This window comes from Bos grunniens, chromosome 2, assembly GCF_055505025.1.
Source record: "Bos grunniens cultivar Pamir isolate PY7600 chromosome 2, Bosgru_T2T1.0, whole genome shotgun sequence".
Taxonomy (NCBI): domain Eukaryota; kingdom Metazoa; phylum Chordata; class Mammalia; order Artiodactyla; family Bovidae; genus Bos; species Bos grunniens.
This window is the reverse complement of record NC_141166.1, coordinates 31,357,769-31,377,093: the sequence shown is the minus strand read 5'-3', so window position 1 is coordinate 31,377,093 and position 19,325 is coordinate 31,357,769. Positions and strand designations below refer to the sequence as shown.

Genomic DNA, 19,325 nt, shown 5'->3' with positions numbered 1-19,325 from the left:
CTGTTTATAGAAGAGAGGGGTCGAACACTACTCAAGGACTTTGTTTAAAATTCTTCTTGTAACCACACAGCTCTCTGTTTGGGTTTGCTGCTCTCATTAAATAAATATCTGGAGAGTCTTCAGGGATCATCTCAGATATGTGTGACCAGGGTTTTTAAGATAATGAACCACACTCTTGAGTCAAACTCAGTGGATTCCCAATTTGGCTCTTGTGAGTCACTGAAGGATGGTCAAGAGGGGTCAGCGAGGGTTGCAGTGAAGTTCTTCACCGCCAGACCAAGAGAAAACGACCCTTGTAAAGTTCTACCCAAAGTCCCTGCCAACCAGCTCCTCACATAAATTCTTACAGACAGTGTTTAGGTCAGCGAGAAGGCACAGGGAGGAGGAGAAGGACCAAGACGTTATGATCTGAAAGGATCGAATTGGAGGAACAAGAGCATCTTGTTAACTTGAAGTTGGCCTGAGACTCAGACTCAGCTTCATGGCTTGAGTGAACATGTGCCAATTATTTACGATTAGCACAGGAACAATAAATTGATGTATTTTTTAAATAATTTGAAATGCTGGTGATGCAGGAATATTTGGTGATCTAGATTTGACCCTTAGTAAATCTAAGTCACTTTTAACTCGAACATTCCTGAAGGGAGATAGAGGAAATAGGGGGAAATAGTGGAGGTAAGAGGAGTTTTTTAATTAATAAACTTTACTTTTCAGAATAGTTTTAAGTTTATAAAAAAATTGAACAAGAAGTACAGTGTTCCCCTAAATTCCCACCCTCCCTCTATTTTTAACACCTTTGCACTAGTGTGGTACATTTAATAATATTAATGCATTATTTTCAACTAAAGTCCATAACTTAAATTAGGGCTCACTGCATGTTGTAATGATTCTATGGGTTTTGATAAATGCACAATGTCGTGTTCCACCAATTTATACATAATATTCACAGTCCAAAAAATTCCCTGTGTCCCACATATTCATCCTTCTCCTCTTATCCTACTCCAAAGCCACCAGTCTTTTTTTTTTTTTTTTTAAACTATTTCTACAGTTTCTAGAATGTCATATAGTTGGAATCATATAGTTTGTAGACTTTTCAGACTGGCTTCCTTCACCTAAGTTCTTAATGGTTCCTCCAGGAGGAGTCTTTAAAACATCAAGAACATTGTGCCTTTCAATAGAGATTAGGGGCATGAGAATAAACAAAAGGAAAATTTTAGGAAAATTTTGTGCTGTTTTTGGCTTCTAATATCTGAGAGACATACAGGACAAACTAACTCTGGAAGAGAAGGTTCCAGGATAAAAGGAGTAACCTTGGCATGAGGTGAAGGGTATGAGCACAAATAAACTCTGTACACACCATGGGAAGATACAGCTGTGAGGCAGAGGGAGCTTGAGTCTATTCGCAAGGAATATAACTCAGTAGTCCAACAGGAGGGAAGATACAATTTCTCCTGGGGGCAGGAATATGACAAAACACCATCTAGAGCTATTATTCTATTATGCTGTTTTTTTCTTGTCTAGTTTAATTCAATTTCCAATCATTGACTCAAAGGATAACTTGACCCTACCACAAGTCAAACTGATTATTTTTCTAGGCAATTTTTTTGGTCTGTTACTGTCTTTTTCTAGAACCACATATTCCAGCTCATTTCATTTGTGGATCCTCGCTGTAACACAGAGGGATCTGCCTTCAATATATCTTAAAGACACAAACCTGAAATAATAGTAACATCTTCTTAAGCAAAATTTAATTTGGGGCTTTTCATGTCAGAGAATCTTTAACAGGCCAATGTTGATAGAAGGCATGGGTGAAGGAGACCTTTGGACTGGAGATTAGTGCGACCTGTGAATAGGAAGAGCTGCGGACATCTGTCCTACCACCAAACAGCTATCCATCCTTGAAGACGCAGTCCTCAGGAGAGAGCCATCAGTTGACCACAAGCTATCAACTATTCTGAATTTTCAGATCACTCTATATAGGTTACATATATAGGTTACGTGCATAGGTTACATGGAGGATACAGGAATCTTACCCCACTGGTAATGCCACCCATGCCCTTAGCCTCTACTGCAGTCTTTGATGGTTATTCCAGGAGAAAAGCTCATACTCCAAAGTGTCTTTGCTTAAGTGAACCAGTGATGCGCACTCAGATCTCCTCTGAACAACATGTTCAGGTAGCCATGGCCTGAAGGGAGAAAAATTTCCAGTCTTCAACCCTTTAGGGTAGTGTCAAATCTGGAGGATGAGGCAGGACTAAATATCATCAGTGAAACAAAATATCCTGGCAATGAGAAAATAGAATTTACCAGAGTTTACCTCAGGAAGAGTTCTATAAGTATTGTAAGTATTTAGAAGGCATATTAAAGCACCCAGGAGCAAGGAGATAAGACTCTTCTTCCTCTGAGGATTAGGCTTAAGTAACCTTAGATACTTGCTAAACAAGGAAGATGAATCCACTTAACTGAAGGTGTTCCACTTGTTGAGTGAAGTATGCAAGTTTGGGGCCAGAGCAGAATTATCATGGACAACAGAGAGGGGTTGAGTGTCCCCACCTGGGGTCCCTCTTCTCCAATTCTCCCCTACCCTCACATCACTCAGCCTTCTCTTTAAATAACTGTGAGCAAGCATTTGAAGGAGTACCAGGTTATTAACTCACTCAGAGGACCTAATCAATTGGTTTATTTTCCCAGGATTCCTTAATGTTTCTGTGTGGCACTGGGCAAAGTCCAAAGACCACATTAAGGTCCATCACCCTAAAAGGCAGTGCCCTCCAATGCAAGCAGCAACCTGAAGTCAAAAGGTGGCTTCTTCTAGCTCCTTCATTTGGAACTTTTCTTTTTCTGTCTGCCATATGTGCCTGTCTACACTCTGCCCAGATCCAGCTCAAATGCATTTCCTCCAACCGGCCTTCAGTTCAGTTCAGTCACTCAGTTGTGTCCGACTCTTTGTGACCCCATGAATTGCAGCATGCCAGGCCTCCCTGTCCATCACCAACTCCCGGAGTTCACTCAGACTCATGTCCATCGAGTCAGTGATACCATCCGGCCATCTCATCCTCTGTCATCCCCTTCTCCTCCTGCCCCCAATCCCTATCAGCATCAGTCTTTTCCAATGAGTCAACTCTTCACATGAGGTGGCCAAAGTACTGGAATTAGCTTCATCATCAGTCCTTCCAAAGAACACCCAGGACTGATCTCCTTTAGAATGGACTGGTTGGATCTCCTTGCAGTCCAAGGGACTCTCAAGAGTCTTCTCCAACACCACAGTTCAAAAGCATCAATTCTTCAGCACTCAGCTTTCTTCACAGTCCAAATCTCGCATCCATACATGACCACTGGAAAAACCATAGCCTTGACTAGACAGACCTTTGTTGGCAAAGTAATGTCTCTGCTTTTCAATATGCTATCTAGGTTGGTCATAACTTTCCTTCCAAGGAGTAAGTGTCTTTTAATTTCATGGCTGCAGTCACCATCTGCAGTGATTTTGGAGCCCCCCAAAATAAAGTCTGACACTGTTTCCCCATCTATTTGCCATGAAGTGATGCCTTATCTAGAATTAATTCGTCCTTTCTTTGTAAACTGATAATTACTTGTTTGTAGAAACAAAAGAGGGGCTTCCCAGGTGGCACATTGGTAAAGAATCCACCTGCCAATGCAAGAGATACAGGAGATGTGGGTTGGACTCCTGGGTTGGGAAGCTCCTCTGGAGTAGGAAATGGCTACTTGCTACAGTATTCTTGCCTGGAAAATTTCAAGGACAGAGGAGCCTGGAAAGCTAAATCCACTGGGTCACAAAGAGTTGGATACAACTAAGCAACTGAGCATGCACGCAAAAGCAAAAGAAGCATTATGAGACTTTAGAGTAAGATACAGTGCAGTTTCTCTCACTAGAATGTAAGTTCATCTATTCAACAATATCTTCTTTTTTTATCTTTATGTAGGACTCATTCTAGGCACCAAAGGCCACACACAAAATGTACTAAATAAACATCTGTGTACTATTATCTCTGTTGATTCAGGGGTTACCTAGATTGCATTCCATCCTCCAAATTCATTCTTTAGGAGCAAAACCACAGTCCACTGCTCTATGATCCATATCAGACTCCAAAAAGCCACTTTGTGATATGAGGAGTTCCAGAGAGACTGTTCTGGTTGAATACCTACCACCACACCAGACAGTGGATGTCTGGCTAGCATTCATCTTTCTTCTGGTAATAGCACTCTGGTTTGCCTTTGGGAACACTCCTACTCACTCTTAATCAAAGTGGTTCAGAGGTCGTTAACTCCACATCCCAGTTGTAGAGGTAGAAACATGACTCAGATCTAGATAGCATTTCATCCCTTTGTTTACTTCCCAGTTGACCACCAGACCCAAGCCAGGTCAATGAGATGCATCCCTAGGACTTTTGCTAGAACCCTTGGGACAAGGGGCTCTTCTTCCGTTGTTCTTGGGCTCTGAGACGTGAGTCTAGAGTTTCCAGCTGTCATTCCATCATCTCATGGCTAGATTCTTCCAGACATTAATGTCAACAGGAAGCGGAGGAGAAAGCTGACGCAGGATGTCAGGTAGAGATAAACTATAGGAAGCAATATGGGATAAACTCATATTAAATTTTTTTTTTTCTGTCTCTAAAATCAAATTTAACTAGATGTCTTATATTTTTATTTGCTAAATATGACAACTCAAGCAGCAGGAAGCCTGTGTCTTGGTGACCACTTTTGAACCTCTGCATTACTCTACATCTCTGGACTCAGCTGTGTGAAACATCACCTTCCTATTTTTGTTTAAATTAGTTCAAGCTGGATTGCAACATAAAACTTGCTCACTAATGTAGAAGTTCTGCCATCTTAAAGATGCATAGGTGTCCTTTTCAAGAAGAAAACATTCTTAGGAAAGAGTCATAGGCCAGAGAGATTAACAACAGGACAAAGAACTTCTGCCAGCTGTTTAGGACATGAAAGGTACTCAGATTAGGTAATACTTTATGCCTGGCGGGACTAGAAAATAAGTCAGTGACAGGACCACGTGGTCTAGGACTAATAAGCTGCATGGACTGGGATCAAAAGTGTGTTACCTTCACCAGTGCAATCAGCTCAGAGCATTCCTGATTGCACCCCAAGAACACCTCTCCTCCAAAGACTGTATGCCTACCTTAACGTCTGGGCTATTTACAGGGAACGAGGGCAGACTCAGATCTCCAACATGAGCCCCAAGTGATGGAAAGAAGCCAACATGTTCTTGCATTTTGAGGGGGTGAGGGAAGAAAGAGAAGGGAGGAAGAAGAAAGATTCTTTTCAAAACAGCCTGTTGCTTGCCACTCCCACCTAGGGAAGGACAAACTGAGGGCAGTCTGGGTGGGACAGCAAACAGAACAGTGTCTCTCTGGCACCTGGAAGCAAGCAATCTGATCCGAGGGCCCCAGAGACGGAACTTGAGGACAGAGCTTGTGGGGGTGGGGGGTGGGGGGGAGGGCAATGAGTTGGGCAGATTCCAAAGCCTTCCCCGCCCTGCCCTGTCTCCAGGCGCCAGCGCGTCAAGTCACTGCAAACAAACAGCATGGGGAAGACTGCCAGGAGAAATGACAAGGGTGTTTGTGAGTTGAGGAGGTTTCCACCAATCAGGCTGGGCAGGGCCATGGAAGGTCTCCCTCTTCCTTACTTGGATTTCTGCTGGGTTAACCACTGTCTTAATTAAGCAACTTCTGTACTGGGGTGCTGGGCCTAGGGGTCATTTAAATTCACCTGACAATCATTTTTCTGATTTTCATGCACAGTCTTCTGGAAAAATAAGTCAAAGCTAGCATTATTCCTAATTGTGGGGACAGGAAACTGAGATATGGATCCCCTTAGATCACACAAGGCATTAGTGCAGAGGAAGAAAGATCTCTACATCTGTGTCATCATTCCCAAGGCAAGACCATCTCCTCTCCAGGAATCAACATGGCACCTTACACGGAGACACTGAGGAACCCAATTTGTAACAGTTGTCTGTATAATTGCCTTCCCAGCTGGCTCAGTGATAAAGAATCTGCTTGCAATGTGGGTTCGATCTCTGGGTCAGGAAGATTCCCTGAAGTAGGGAATGGCAACCCACTCCAGTACTCTTCCTGGAGAATCCCATGGACAGAGGAGCCTGATGGGCTACAGTCCATAGGGTCACAAAGAGTCAGACACGACTGAGTAACTAACACTTTTCTATATAATTAAGTACAACAGAACCAAATTTTTATTATTGCTTTCAAAAACTAAAAGCTGTACTTAGGGAGATAATGTTGAACCCCACAATTAATAAAGAGGGGACTAAATGCTTTTGTCAATAGGATGTTTCATTCAAGTTTGGGCAAGTTCAGGAAATGTCACCATTTATTATTGATTTTGGCCTTCTGTATAGCCTATATTATTGGGTGAACTCTGGGAGTTGGTGATGGACAGGGAGGCCTGGTGTGCTGCAATTCATGGGGTCACAAAGAGTTGGACACAGCTGAGTGACTGAACTGAACTGAACTGACTGATAGCCTATATTTGTGTGGTTCTTTGAATTCTCCTTCAAACCAGTTATACTTTCTTGCTGGTTCCCTCATTAATTACTGAGTAACAGAAGATCTCTGATATGTGTTCATTTTATAATGCCTAAGAATTGTGGCTTTACTCTTTAACAATGACTTCACTAAAGAGAAAGCACAGGACATAGTACACCCACAGTCCTCACCATCAAGGCAGATTTTTCTCAAAATTATGAAAAAAATGAAAGCTTTGTTCTGCATCATCACATAGCATTTTCTGCATCCTATCCTCTTAAGGTGAGCCTGATTCCTGGCCCTCTCATCCTCTTCTTATTCCTCTGCCTGCCAACCCAGTCAAACAACCCTTATCCCTTCCCTTGCAAAATTAAATTTATGTAAAAGCTCATACTCATCCTTATTCAAGTGTAACTGAGAAACCAGCAGTTAACCTGAGTCCTTTCCTACAGAGCTTTTCCATCATGTTTTCAGGGAGCAAAGCCTGAAGTTTAAGACAATAATTTCTAAAGGTTGAGTTTCTAGGAGGAAAATCTCAGACCATTCTGTGGCAAAGAATAAAGGCTTTTCAGAGGCCCTGAAATTAGAATATGTCCCCTCCTCCATTCCATAACAAAAAAAAGAATTTTTGAGTGATCACCTTGAGATGGGCTGTTTGCCTATAGAGTGATTACAAGTCCGGAGAATAATTCTGAAATATGGGGTCCTTAGTGCTGGGAGAATTTTATTTGAGGTATAACATTATCTTAAACAAACAATCAAACATCAGACACACAGAATACACATGTTGAAAAAAGAAAAACTTCTATTACTTCATTCACAATAGCCATGTATTTTGTGTGAGCGTGGAGAACGGCTGGACAGCAGCAGCAAATTTCCACTGTTGCCCACTCTAGGAGGGAAGGTGCTGGGCTTATAGAAGACCATTGGCTTTCCTACCCTAGCTTACTGTTTTCTGCCATCACCAACATTATGTCTGACTTTTGCTCTTTCTTGTTCATTTGCTAAGTTGTGTCCAACTCTTTTGCGACTCCGTGGACTGTAGCTCACCAGGCTTCTATATCCATGAGGATTTCAAGGCAAGAATACTGCAGTGGGTTGCAAGTTCCTCCTCCAGAAGATCTTCCCAGATCAAGGATCAAACCTGTTTCTCCTGCATTGGCAGGTAGATTCTTTACTACTGAGCCGCTAGGGAAGCTCTGGTATTTGTTTAGCTACCTTCAGGTAAATCTTCTGAGGTTTCCCACTGAGCTCACATGGGACAAGACAAGCCACATGAGAACATGCATAATGAAAAGGCTTGATCAGATCAATAGAGATGCTCATCCCAGGTGCTTCTCCTGATGTGACTCCTCATCGCTATGTATCCTGCCTACTCACATCTGATCTACAGTTAAGTTGCTGAGACAGGCTTTGGGGCTGGCACCAGAAGTCCTCAAAGTGCAGTGACATTGTAGATCAGACTTATCTTCCACCAAGTTTAAACTGGGGAAACTGTCTCCTTATAGGAGACTTCCAGGGGTCTCAGACCAGAACCAGCCTGTGAGTATCCAAGTGGGGTCTTAGATGTGGTGAGCTGTAGCCAACAAGAACTCAGTCACCAGGAGTTACCAGATCTATCCAGATCTATGTCTCTATTTAATCCCTTCATCTCACTGTTGCCAGCACTCCCATGGACTTTGTGCAGGGCTAAGGCTATGGGAAAGAGCCAAAAATCCCTTCATCTGGGGCTCTGCCCCCACAACTCTGAGAACTAAATACTAGAGATGATCTGCCTTTCAGAACTTATCAGCCAATCTTTAAAAAGAACCTATAACTGAATGGCAGTTATGTGGTTTCACCTTCTCCCACCCCCCCACCCCCACCCCCCACTGCCTCTGCCGTCTCACCTTCAATTTCCAGAGTTCATGTCCCACTTTTGGAACACAGGTGGTTGTATAGTCATCTTTACATCACTTGGAGATGATTTAGTTGAATTTCATCAGAGAGCAAAGGGCAGGCAAACAAGCTACTTGATTGGGTTGTTGTCAGAACCAGAACTAGAACGCAGAGCTGGAAGTATCAAGAAACTCATTCATCTGGAAATCTGTCTCTGATTCCTATCCTGTTTATCTCCATTTTAAATGAAATAATTTAGGATGATGTACATAAAAGTGCCTTTAATATATGGAACATGTATTCAGTTCAGTTCAGTTACTCGGTCATGTCTGACTCTTTCTGACCCCATGGACTGCATCATGCCAGGCCTCCCTGTCCACCAACTCCCAGAGTTTACCCAAACTCATATCCATTGAGTTGGTGATGCCATCCAACCAGTTCATCCTCTGTCGTCCCCTTCTCCTCCCACCCCACTGGTCAAATGCTTTACATGAATTAACATATCTAATTCTTGAAGCTGAGGCTCAGGGAAGTTTAGAAATTTGCCCATAAACACATCTATCAGATTCCAAATCCTCTGTTTCAACAGGGCAGCTATATATTCCCCAAGCTATTTACCTGGGTTGTTCACCTCTGATAGCTGATCTAATGCTGTCAGCTTTAGTTCTGGCTCTCTAGTTTAATATGTCTTAATGAGATTAAAAACAACTCCACTCTATCCCAACACAAACTCCTTCATAGGCCTCCATGCTCCAGAAAAAACAACTGCCAACAAGGAGAGGGTGATTCAATGACAAGGTGGGTGGCATTGTGTGAATAAGAAGGAACAAGGCTCTTGCCCAAAGGGTATTTATACTCCTCTAGCTCCAGTGCCTGTCGACTCACTTCCTTTCAAATACCACCCACTTTAAAACATGTGTCACCGTGCATGAGCCCCACTAATTCTGAGTCTTCATTTCCTAACCAGACTGAAACAGTGGGTGTTTAATTATTATTTTTATTGTTTCCTATGTGAGCACCTTGATATATGTTTTCAAAAACAGCAACTCATTTAACACATTAGTATGAACAAGCAAAATAGTACCCCCGTTCTGTTGATGTGAAAACTGAGTCCTACAGAGATCCAACCTCATATATTCTATATCCCTGATTAGAGCCACTGACCAGGATGCAGAGGCAATGAAAAACCTGACTTCTTTGCCACCTGATCTAAGTGTTGACAACATGTGTGTCTTGGTCGATGGCCAACCTATTTGACCTGAGTGCCTTCCTGGGTATTGAAAGAAGGTTCTACATGATTGTGGCTCCCTGAGCAGGTTGCACAACATTTCTATCCCATTCTAACAAGATGATGTCACTTCTCTGAGCGATGCTTTGTGGTGTATGAGAGGGTTATATCACCTACCTTCTAGGCATCTATTATTTCACTAGGTAAGATTAGGTTAAAAGGAATTTCAGGGGTCATTTAATATAATAATAGCATGCATTGAATAATTGAGGCTTTGTAACACTTCATCTTTCCTAAGCACTTTTATGTGCATTAGTTCATTTGATCCTCATCACTCTAGAAATTGTTCCTACCTCAAAGACTTTCATAAGGATTCAATGAGAAATGTACAAGCACCTAGCATGATGCCTGGCACATACTAAATGCCTGATAAATGTTGCCTTTTATTACTGTTAACTCTGAAGTTGGTAGGCAAGGTAGTCATTTTCTATCACACTTTCAAGGCTCTTCCGAGGATGGAGAATCTTGAGTTTTCTTGACTACTCATTGTCCCTCATTTTGCTTGTGTTGCATGCTTGTTTCCAGATAGGTAAAGCTCATGTTGTTAAGTCTGACATTCCCTACTTAGACTTACATTACATTAAGACGATAAATCTCTCTCCAACTCTGAAAACTGGGAAAGGCTGACAGATCTGAGAAGTTGACATTTGAGTTTGTAGTTCATTATGGCCTTTAGAATATTTAACCAGCAGTTTTACAGTATTGGATCAGCTTGGAGAGTGGGGTGGTCCACTGGCATGAAAGCCAGAAGCCAGGAGTTAAAGTTTTCATCTTCCTTTGCTGAGTCACTGAAGACCAAAATCAAGACATTAGCCTTCCCTACATGAATCATTGCCTGCTCAAAATGACCTGCTTTTGCTTCACTCTTGTGTAATTATAAAGTTTCACTGCATACAGTTACAACTGTTTTAGGGGAGGTAGGCTTGAGATACTTATTTCCAGGCACTTTAAATACTTGGCCAATCACATGGTAAACAAGATCATGGATTAACCTTGTCAGTTAAACCTAAAAAGGGGGGGATTTCCCTTGCAGTCCAGTGGTTAAGAATCCACCTGCCAATGCAGAAGACACAGATTTGATCCTTGGTGTGGGAAGATCCCACATGCTGCGGAGCAACTAAGCTGTGTCCTGAAACTACTGAATCCTGAGTGCCCTAGAGCCCATGCTCTGCAACAAGAGAAGCCACCCCAGTGAGAAGCCCGCGCATCACAACAAAGAGTAGACCCCTCTCCCACAACTAGAGGAAGCCCAAGCACAGCAATGAAGACCCAGCACAGCCAAAAAAAAAAAACTAAAAAATGATCCAAAATGTATTTGGAGCATGGGTTTGGGAGCTCTTACCTGCTGATGTCCTTGAACTGTCGGGCATTGATCAGATACCTGAGCACAACTAGGTCCAGAGACCCCAGTCTTTGAGGACTCACAGCACACAGCAGCAGATGCTTCCTCAGGGCCTTCCCTTCTTCTGTCCCCTAGATAGGGTTCCGGTCTAAGTCTAGTCTTAATCTCTCAGCTGTGTCTGACTCTTTGTGACCTCATGGATTGTAGCCCACCATGCTCCTCTGGCCATGGGATTTCTCAGGCAAGAATACTGGAGTGGGTTAACATTTTCTTCTCCAGGGGATCTTCCTGACCCAGGGATCAAATCTGAGGCATCTGAATTGCAGGCAGACTCCTTACTGTCTATGCCACCAGGGAAGTCCAACCCAACCCAACATAAATGCCCAGCAGAGTAATTATTAAATTGAGACTTGATTTACATTGAGCCCATTTTCCTGTTGGTGTGATGTCAGGCTTCTTCTTCACCCCATGAAGTCCGGCTTTACTGTTCATAATCAAGATTGCTCCCAGGGAAACTCAGACAAGAGCCCAAAGCTGGTTATTTATGCAGAAACTGGACACACACACAACCTGAAGGAAAATGCTGTACTTTTCTACTAAGCTGATGTACTGAGAGGAGGACTTGTGTGCTCATGTATCTCATCTTCTCTCTTTCTGTGTTTTTCTCTCTCTGCCGCCCACACAAACATATGCACACACATACACACGGCTGCTGCTGCTGCTAAGTCGCTTCAGTTGTGTCCGACTCTGTGCGATCCCATAGACGGCAGCCTACCAGGCTCCCCCGTCCCTGGGATTCTCCAGGCAAGAACACTGGAGTGAGTTGCCATTTCCTTCTCCAATGCATGAAAGCGAAAAGTGAAAGTGAAGTCGCTCAGTCGTTTTAAGCCAACTTTTTCACTCTCCACTTTCACTTTCATCAAGAGGCTTTTGAGTTCCTCTTCACTTTCTGCCATAAGGGTAGTGTCATCTGCATATCTGAGGTTATTGATATTTCTCCCGGCAATCTTGATTCCAGCTTGTGTTTCTTCCAGTCCAGCGTTTCTCATGATGTACTCTGCATAGAAGTTAAATAAGCAGGGTGACAATATACAGCCTTGACATACTCCTTTTCCTATTTGGAACCAGTCTGTTGTTCCATGTCCACTTCTAACTCTTGCTTCCTGACCTGCATACAGATTTCTCAAGAGGCAGATCAGGTGGTCTGGTATTCCCATCTCTTTCAGAATTTTCCACAGTTTATTGTGATCCACACAGTCAAAGGCTTTGGCATAGTCAATAAAGCAGAAATAGATGTTTTTCTGGAACTCTCTTACTTTTTCCATGATCCAGTGGATGTTGGCAATTTGATCTCTGGTTCCTCTGCCTTTTCTAAAACCAGCTTAAATATCAGGAAGTTCACGGTTCACATATTGCTGAAGCCTGGCTTGGAGAATTTTGAGCATTACTTTACTAGCATGTGAGATGAGTGCAATTGTGCAGTAGTTTGAGCATTCTTTGGCATTGCCTTTTTTGGGGATTGGAATGAAAATTGACCTTTTCCAGTTCTGTGGCCACTGCTGAGTTTTCCAAATTTGCTGGCATATCGAGTGCAGCATACACATTACTCATCTTAATTTAAGGGAATATTTAATATGAAAAACAAATGTTGGTTTAAAGATCTGAGTTGAAAATAGAACCAAAAGGGATGGAGGAGCTTAAAGGAGTCTGTAGTCATTTTCATGACTCACTACCAGTGACCCACTCTGCCAACTGTGACATGACCCAGAAAGTCCAGTGGAGTGGATATGATGGTAGCAATGGCATTATGGGTTGGATTTTTCCCTCTGACTGTTCACAGGTTGAAGTCTTAAACTTCAACTACCCAGTAAGTGACCTTATTTGGGGATTGGGTCTTTACAAAGGCAACTGAGTTAGAATAAGGTTGTTAGGATGGATCCCAATCTGATATGACTGGTGTCCTTTATTAAAAAAGGGGAATTGTGGACATAGAAATACACATAGAAGGAAGACAATGTGAAGAGACATAGAAAAAAGATAGCAGAAGCACAAGCTACTAAAAAAGAGCCACACTTTGTGAACAGGCTTCCATAGCAAGTTGAGCACTATTGATGCAGAAGGTTTTAAGACTCCTTCTCCTACTTCCTTCCCCAATATGTACTTTTCTTAGCCAGGAATGTAAATGAATAATGGCATGTGTACCATGGAAAGTTCTGTGGGTTTTACTCTCTCACCATGAATCTGCATATGTTTATCTGCATACCGATGTTTGAACTTTATTTTCTGATCAATTATGGGCTCCCAAACAAAGTTCCAAGCACCAGGAAACTTAGAGCTGATCTGATCTCATACTTTAATTTGCTAGGTAAAGACAAAAGGACCCAGAGAGTAGAAAGAAAGAAAGCAATTCAGCAGGTTGATAGATCCTGGAAGATGTCCTAACTGCAAGTCCTGAGCTTCATCCTATACACCACATTCATTTTCCTTCGTGGAAATAATTTAGTATGGGATGTCTGATTAAATTCTCCCTTGCTCTATATAGGAGTTCCTTTATTTACTCCCTCTTTGGTAGTTAAGGAAAAAGATAAGGCCTTGCCTTATTATGAGGGACTCTGAGGTCATCTAATGTCTCTACAATATTTATACCAAGTGGTTTGCCAGTCTCTGATTAAACACTTTCAAAGATGAGAAACATACTATTTCATTTCAGACAGTTCTAATGATGAGAAATTCTTTAAAACTGAACCAAAAATATGCCAGGATCTAGAAGGCAGAGACATTTTTTAAAAATTACTTAGCTTGAGCTTATGCCCAGGGCTTTTGGTCTGCCAAAGTCTCTGTGATGATCACAATGGTGACATTGGTTCAGATGACACCTCCTTTCTACTAGGGATCACAACAGAGCAGAACTCCCTTCAGGGTGGTAAAACTTGGTGCCCAGCTCAGAGGACATTAAAGATGTCTGCTATTTTGGAAATAGAGACTTGAAAAAATAACGAGGAGTAGTGATTCCAAAGAATCTACAAAGTGTTTTGATTTGAAGAGTGGAATTCTGCCCCAAGGAAAAGCATTAGCTTATTTTGTGAGAAGAAAGTAAGGGGACATGTAGGTCATAGTTGCAGCCTGCTCAACTTTGCTCCATCCTATGGCTGAAAGCTACCCCTGATCCTGGCCACTGAGGGAGTGACACTGCAGGAGAAGAAAGCGTGGAAGAAGGGCAATGGATCAGGTGACCTTTTGTAGCTTCCATACAGAGAATTTCTTGTGGGTACCACCCCCTCCTCCTTTATAGAGAATCATCAGTGGTCAAGCAGGGATGGAGATCTAAATCCTTTAAGGGTGGCTTGCTGAAATCAGGAAACCTGGTTTTACAGTTCCAACCTTGTGAGTTTGACAGGTCACTGAATTTCCATGGGTATCGTGTTTCTCATTGGTCTAATGGGAAGACTGAAGTTAAAAGAATAGTTGAGCTCGGAGAACTTGGCATTCTATAGGGATTCATGTTAAAAGATACCCACTTCCACACAGTCTATCTCTTTCCATTCAAGAAATTCCTGATAGGTAAGTTAGTGAGACTTGGTTGAAATAAAACAAAATTTTTCACTGGGAAAAGCTGGTTTGGACTGTTACTTTTAACAGTAAATAAAACAGCTACCATATATTGGGGCTTCCCTTGTGACTCAGCAGTAAAGAATCCACCTGCCAATACAGAAGACATGGGTTCAATCCCTGGGTTTAGAAGATCCCCTGAAAAAGGGCACAGCAACCCATTTCAGTGTTCTTGCTTGGAGAATCCCATGGACAGAGGAGCCTGGCAGGCTATAGTCCATAGGGTTGCAAAGAGTCAGACATGACTGGAGCACTTAGCATGCACTCAAGCAGCACTGAAGTGCCAGGCATGCTCATCTCAGTTAACCCTCCAAAGTTCCTATGATGTAGGTAGCTATCACCAGCCCAGAGGTGAGATAATCAAGGTTTAGAGGAGTTAAGTAATTTTCTCACTATTACTAGCTGGTAAGTGTAGAGCAAAAATTACAATCTAGCCAGTGTGACTTCAGAACCCGATCACTTACTCTTTGTAGGACACTGTGCCATGTTGAATAATATGTGTGTGTATGTATATGTATTTGCACATAACCATAAGATCCACTTTTTCAGATCCAGAAAATCCCAGGTAAACATATATGGATGAGAGATATATTTCCCTCAAAAAGAATCTGCTTTGCATTATGAAGACCCCATCCTACTGCTTACATATGTTGGAATTCATTTGTTCCAGGCATAGATTCTTGAATTAAGAAAGAAAGAGAAAGTGAGGACCAGATGATCCTTTGGTAATAAATAAATGGTTTCAAAACACTATTTAGACCAATTTTGATACTTAGAATATTCTAGAACAGTGTACTTCTCAGTAACATACTTCATTCTCAAACTTACAAATACTTTTAAAATATCAGAGAATAATAAAGAAGAAAGCCATGTTTCATGAACTCACCACCCAGATAACACATGACATTTTTGAAAGTAAAAATAATGCATGTACATGGCTAGAAAGTACAATTACAACAGAAGAGAGAAAATTAAAAATGAAAGCCTCTCCCTACTCCCATGTAATCTTTATATCCCCTGTACAAAAACAATTATAGGGGTACCTAAGTATATAAAACAAATACTATAAGGGTTTCCCAGGTGGCTCAGTGGTAAAGAATCTGCCTGCCAAGCAAGAGATGCAGACTCAATCCCTGGGTCAAAAAGATCACCAGGAGAAGGAAATCTCAACCCATTCCAGTGTTCTTGCCTGAAAAATTCCATGGACAGAAGAGCCTAGTGGGCTACAGTCCATGGGGTCTCAAAAAGAGTCAAACATGACTAAACAACAGCAATAGATATAAAGGGAGAAACTGACAGTACTACAATAATAGTAGGAAACTTTAATACATACTTACATCAATGGACAGATCATCCAGAGAGATAATCAATAAAGTAAGAGTGATCTCAAATGACACAACAGACCAGTTGGACTCAGATATCTATAAGACATTATATCCAAATACAGCAGAATACGCTCTTTTCAATTGTACATGGGACGTTCTCTAGATAGATCACATCTAAGCCACAAAAAACCTCAACAAATTTTAGAGGACAGAAATAATATCAGACATTATTTCCAACCCAAAAGATATGAAACTAGAAATCAATTACAGAAAGAAAAATGGGAAAAGCACAATCATGATATACAGACTAAACAACGTGCTACTCATAAACAGTGGGTCAATGAAGACACCAAAGAGGAAGTTGGAAAATACCTTGAGACAAGAAAAATGGAAATATAACACCCCGGAATTGAAGAGATGCAGCAAAAACAGCTGAGAGGGAAGTTTATAGCAATACAAGCCTTCCTCAAGAAACAAGAAACATCTCAAACAGCCTAACCTACCACCTAAAGGGATTAGAAAAAGAAGGAACAAAGCCCAAAGTCAGCAGAAGAAAGGAAATATTAAAAATTAGAAATGAAATGGAGATTTAAAAAAACAACTAAACTTTAACAAAAATTTTTAAAAGAAGGGAGAAACAATGTTTTACATTTTGCAAGAATATATGCAAAAGGACGTCCCAGGCGGCACTGGTGGTAAAGAACCCACCTGCCAATGAAGAGACGTAAGAGACTTGGATTCAACCCCTGGGTCAGGAAGATCCCCTGGAGGAGGGAATGGCCACCCACTTCAGTATTGTTGCCTGGAAAATCCCATGGACAGAGGAGCCTGGTGGGCTACAGTCCATTGGGTTTCAAAGAGTCAGATACAACTGGAAAGTTGGTATGTGGATGTAGAAGGGAATGAATGAATTAATGGACAAATGGTGGGAAAGTAGCAGGAGGTGGAGAAAAGTATTGTCAAATTTCCTTCCAAAAAGTAATCACATTTACATTAAAACCTACAATATAAGAGAGTGGCCATTTTTCCATGCCATTTAAAGTAGTGAATGTTATTACACTTTGAAATATTTTTTCCAAGCTGATAATTATTATCAAACAATTATTTTTTCCAGTCTGATACTTGGGATTGCATTTGTCCAGTATGAGTGGGGTTGAGCGATTCCTCTGGCTCTTTCTGTAACTCAGGATACTGTACACTGCCAGAAATGTCTTTTACCCTTCAGGGCGTTGACAGATTCACCAGGGCGGCCTCAGAGATCCACAGGTCTTCTGCTATCCATATCAGAATGAAAATGAGTGTGGGTGCCATGGTTACCTTCGAATGCTCATCTCACCTCTGAAATCACCAGCGACTGGTGACCCCATGACCTCTCCAAACCAGGAGCCATCTGTGCTTCATCGGTAACCTCAGCTGCATGTTCATCACATTTCCAACACTGTTTTAAATGTACTCACACTTAATGCATCAAAAAGCATTGCGCTCTCTGCACTGAGTTAATGTTGTGAGGCTGTTTCCAGGAGCCCTTTTTGTTTAGCTGGGCTTTTTTTAAACCTTCCCTTCCACCCTTCCTTCTTTTTTTTTTGGCTTTTCTTGGAAGAAGTTGATTTTTTGCCAAAATTAAATGAAACTCTGGCTCCAAGTTCAACACAGAATTTACTAGCTGATAAATTGGAAGTGGGGTATGGGTTGTGAAGGTGGGGGAAAAGTGCATGGGGGAGGCAGGATTTCATTTGGGGGCAAGTCCAAACTTGGAATCAGAAGCTATTAAAGTACCTGATTTGTGCTGAGTCATATGGGGGCAGAAGTCAGGGGATGATGCTGGCTAGCTGCCAGGCACACACACTGCCCAGGTTGATGAACAAGCCTCCAAAGAAATTACAAGGGGATTACAATTTCATCAGCATTTTAAATATATCATTAGAAGCCGCATGCATAACACTGAGGCAAGCAACCCTCCGGGGTCTCTTGTCTTCATCTATCCTCAGTTTTCCTCTTTCTTTCTTGGACCTCATACTCTCATTCAATTTCTTTCCCAGATTTCATCCAATATGACCCTTCCTCTTACCCACCTCCCTCCTCCAGCTGAGTCTTTCTAGAAACTTCTCATTCAACAGGGGTGAGGTGGAGCCATGGAGAAGATTCTAAGCTTTGATGAATTGAGAGGAGACACTTTCCTAAGATTAAGCAGATAATGATGATGATATTAACTCATCTAAATTGAAAGCAGTCTTAGAAGCTAGATAATGTTATCTCTATTTTCACAAAGAATCGAAGCACAGAGAAGGTAAGTAGCTTCTCCCAGGTAACAAAGTTAGTAAATACAGAGCTGAAATATCAATCTAGGATGTCTGTGCTCTTAGCCTACAATTTCTACCCTTCTTACAAGCACTCTCATCTCAGTACAGAAGTACTCATTTTCCAAAAACCATACCTTCTCTCTCATGTTCCTGAGTCTTGGCCCCTGCTGTTCTCTTAAAAAGCAGAGAAGTAGAGCAAAGAACAGGTCTTTCCAGGTCTTTAGTTGCTTCCACGCCATTGCTTTGCTCCGGTTCTACTTCAAGAATCATCCAAACATTCAGTCATTCCCTTTTTCCTCCCAACATTGTATTATGAAAACTTTCAAGCATGAAATACCCATGTACATACACCCAGATCTGCATCCACCATCTAGATTCTACCATGAAGATTTTGCTGTTTTTACATCATATCTGCCCATCTCCTCATACCTTTTATTCGTCTCCCTGATCCAGCTAATTTTTTGAAGTACTTCAGGGTAGTTGTAGACATTAGCACACGACACCTCTAACATTTCTGTGTTCCCTGCTTTGTTTACTTCATACAAGAATCACAGCTAACGATTGTTGAGTACTTACTCTGTCAGGCACTGTGCCAGGCACCTTCTGTGCATTATATAATTCAACTCTCTTGGTAATCACATGAGGCAGGTGAAATCACCACCCTCATTTCACAGATGAGAAGAACTGAGTCATAGCGAACAATGGCTGCAGTCAACATTTATTTAGTGCTTTCTGTGGACCACAGGCCATGCCAAGTGCTGGTCATCCATTATCTCATTTAATCCTTACAACAGCCATATAAGGTAACTAGTATTCCAGATGAGGAAATTAAGACTTGGAGGCTAAAGTTCCCAACCTCCTAAGCATGAGAACTTGGGTTTAATTCATTCTGACTCCACTAGGCTCCACTTGCTTCCATTTGCTCAAATCCCTTCTGTCACCTTTCTTTCCTACTATGATTTAGTTTTTTGCTGCATTTTATATTTTCCATCAGACCACGGTCTCTCACAGGAAAAAGTCACATCTTAGTGTTCTCAGTCGCAGGTCCTCAGTTCAGTTCAGTTC

At 41.8% G+C, this 19,325-nt stretch overlaps 1 long non-coding RNA gene across 1 annotated transcript; it reads right to left on the bottom strand.

The window, feature by feature from the left end:
- Positions 1-4,324: 4,324 nt before the first annotated feature.
- LOC147377863 (uncharacterized) lies at positions 4,325-18,715 on the bottom strand. Its single transcript, XR_015149649.1, has 2 exons — positions 18,395-18,715; positions 4,325-4,577 (listed from the first exon to the last, which is right to left on the bottom strand). It is a non-coding gene; the product is annotated as an uncharacterized LOC147377863 (long non-coding RNA).
- Positions 18,716-19,325: the final 610 nt, after the last annotated feature.